This window comes from Crocuta crocuta, unplaced genomic scaffold (assembly GCF_008692635.1).
Source record: "Crocuta crocuta isolate KB4526 unplaced genomic scaffold, BGI_CrCroc_1.0 scaffold488, whole genome shotgun sequence".
Classification (NCBI taxonomy): Eukaryota; Metazoa; Chordata; class Mammalia; order Carnivora; family Hyaenidae; genus Crocuta; species Crocuta crocuta.
The window spans coordinates 38,632-42,414 of NW_027530995.1; positions in this window are offsets into that span (position 1 = coordinate 38,632).

Here is a 3,783-nt window from a genome sequence, read left to right on the forward strand (position 1 = left end):
TACTCACAAAATCACAAAATATTAATCTGGAAAAATCCACAATGATTTTATTTATTTTATTATATGTATAAGAACACTAAGGCCTAAAGAGTTAAAATGACTAATAGGGCAGAGAAGAGCCTAAACCTGAGACTCTGAGATCCTAGTATACGTGTTTTTAATATGAATTAAATTGCTTTTGTTATTTTTGAAAAAAATGTTATTAAATTTTTCTTTCTAGGATTTTGATCAAATCAGATATATACTTGATTAAATCCTAAATTCTGATTTTTTTCCTATCAGTTTCTCTCCACCTTACATACTAGCACTACCATAACAACAACAAAAAACTAAGTAATAAAATATTTGATATCCAAATATCACTCTCTTTCTTCCTTGAAATTGCCCTATGACCCATGTCAATTTAGACTTCCTAATATTGTTATATCTGGAGCCTCGCCTAAGAAGAGGTAAAAGAAAAAAGGCCTGGTTAAAGAGACCTGCAAGTGCACAAAAGCATTCTCAGTCCCCTCAATAGACTACCTTCCAGAGAAAAAGCCGTGAAATGTTGCAGTTTCTCCTATGGTTTATACCAGAGCTACACAGGACATCTATTTAGACTGGCTGTTTGGCTGTGTGGTTGTTGTAAGTAGACTGCAGGGTTTCACTGGCAACTGTAAATGCCACAATACACCATAGAGCCTCTTCTGGCTACTGCCTCTTAGCTCATGTATCATTTCTACTCCATCAGTCTCTTTCCAACAATTAACATTTAGCAAGTAATTTTTAACATCTTTTATGTATCAGGAATTGTGCTGTCATTGAAGATATGTAGATAAATAAGATAAATGAAGTATCAGCTCCATGAAGCTGACATCTGAATCTGGCATGAGAAGAAACAAACAAAGCTAACAGCTGGTTATGATAAAACAGATTTAAGGAAATTTAAAAAGTAATATGATAGTGCCTGAATAATTTCCAAAAGGTGACTTAAGTTAAATAAAAGGGGTAAGGGAAATCTTTCTAAAAAGATAGTATTTGAGCTAATCCCTAAAAGGTTAGGAAGTTGATGTGGCTGGCTTATAGAAAGTGCAGTGCTGTGACATGAAATGGAAGGAGACAGAGGCAGGGCTGATCATGTAAAGATTTAAAAGCTGTTGAAATAGGTTTCAAATTTATTAGTGTAATAGAAAGCCATTGACAGAGTTATGCAAGGATTGACCTTTTTATAATCTCAAAATCTAATACTGGATGAGACTGTAGTGATTATTTTGTTTAAATATTTTATTATAAAGAAAAGTACAGTAAAGCCTAGAGTTACAGCGACTAATAGAGTAAGTCAATAGCAGAGCAGAGTCTAAACCTAGGGTTCCAAGCTCTAGAGAAAGGCAAAAAAAATTAATGTCAGAAAAAAAATAAAGAGGATATTTTTAATCACTATATAAGGGTACCAAAAAACATGTGATAAATATAATTTAGGTAATTTCTTCTCAATGAAGAAAATGTTCAGGCAAAGTAATAGCCAAAAAGGTCAATTTCAAGGTCCAAAAAACTGTAGCACCTTTTCTAACAAAGGATACATGGGACATTTCTGTATTTTTAGGTCATCATCCTCAAAACATAAAAAAATACAGCCCCAAAATATCCTAGTTTCTCCCAGTATTCCATTATGATTGTAATTAATAAACGCTGTGCTATCTACACATTTTCATCCATTTCTGTCTCTTATGATACCACTTCCAATGTTTGCTACCTATAATATATAACTCAAGAGTGATATTAAACACATTCTGAAAGTTTTCTTTACTTTCTTTTTAAAAATTTTTTAATGTTTATTTTTGTGACACACACACACACGCGCACACACACGCGCGCACACACACACACACACACACACACACACACACAAAGTGAGTAAGGGATGGGTAGAGAGAGAGAGAGGGAGACAAAAAATTCAAAGCAGGCTCCAGGCCCTGAGCTGTCAGCACAGAGCCCAAAGCAGGACTTGAATAGGAACTGTGAGATCATAACTTGGGCTGAAGTTGGATGCTTAGCTGAATGAGCCACTCAGCCGCCCCTTTTTTTTTAACTTAATTACTTTCAAACATATGTTCAAATGATATAATAAATTGATAATGATAACAATTAGCAGTTAATATTTGTTGAACATTATCACTAAGTGTTGACGAAAACGTATTTTTTAAATAATTGATTGTTTCACATATTCTAAAGGAAACAAAGTTTAATTTAGCAGACATTTGTTTATTTATAAATTTCTTTTTCTTTATGCTTTCAGTATTTTAAGTAATCATATTCAGTAGTTATTTCTCAAATGATANTGGGTGGCTCAGTCAGTCAGGTGTCAGACTCTTGATTTCGGCCCAGGTCATGATCTCACGATTCATGGGATTGAGCCCCATGTCAGGATCACTGCTGGCAAAAGAGCCTGCTTGGGATTCTCTCTCTCTCCCTCTACTCTTCCTCCTCAGTTTGCTCTCTCTTGCTCTCAAAATAAATAAATAAACATTTTTCTAAAAAACTAAATGGGAATATGTACACTTCATACATTTGATAATAAAGTTTATGCCATTAGGATGATGAACCAGTCATGCCATGGCTTATATGGTCTGTCTTTACCTTATTTATATACATTCTGCAGGCTCTGCAATCAATTCATAACCAATTAAGATGGTAATTATTGAAACTGCTTGTTTAGTAAGAAACCAGAAATAAGTACAATGCTGATTATAGAAAGAAAATGTAATTCTGTGACTCCTTAAATACCAATTAAAGCAGTAAAGTGACTATTAAATCATTATGAAATGTATGTTATAAACTTAAAAACAAGTATTTTATCCATTGGCCCTAGAAACGGCAATTCTAGGAAGTTACCCACATATATAATTATACACATATACAAAGATAAATGTACATGGATTTTCAATGCAAAATTTTTATATAAAGAAGAAAATTATTAAAAATTCAAATAACCTTCAATATAAAGGAATAGTTAAATAAATAATGGTACATACACAAAGTGGAATATCGTGCAGTTATTTTAAAAACAGAGACTCTGAAAATGGCCAAGACATATTGCTTTGAGTTGCAAAATGGTATGACTACACACACACACATACACACACACACACACACACATTTCATAGAAAAATATTAAAAGGGTTTCTTACTAGATAATAGGATTGTAGGTGATACTGACTTTATACTATTTAGATTCCTGGTATTTTTGAGGCTCACTTTCCCCCATAGTCTAGTATGTATTGCTTTTTTAATCAGAAGTAGTTAAAGGTTAAAATACAAAGTATCTAAGTAAGAGTCACTATATCCTTTTCCTTAATAACTCTAAGCTCAACTTGGGGCTTGAACTCACAACCCCAATATCAAGATTCACATGCTCTAAAGACAGCCAGCCAGGTTCCCCTACATTTTTTTTAACATTTATTTATTTATTTTTGAGAGACAGAGAGAGACAGAGCGTGAGTAGGGTAGGGGCAGAGAGAGAGGGAGACACAGAATCTGAAGCAGGCTCCAGGCTCTGAGCTGTCAGCACAGCGGGGCTCGAGCTCATGAACTGTAAGATCATGACTTGAGCTGAAGGGGGACACTTAACCAACTGAGCCACCCAGGTGCTCCTAGAGTTACTATATCTTAACAATAAAATATAAGAGTGTATATGCTAAAGGTTAACTTTGGAATATGCGGATAAAAAAATCTTATTTACTTAATAAAAAGTATAGATAAAAGAATTAAAATATAGAATTGAGGAAATCTCAACCTAATGAATAA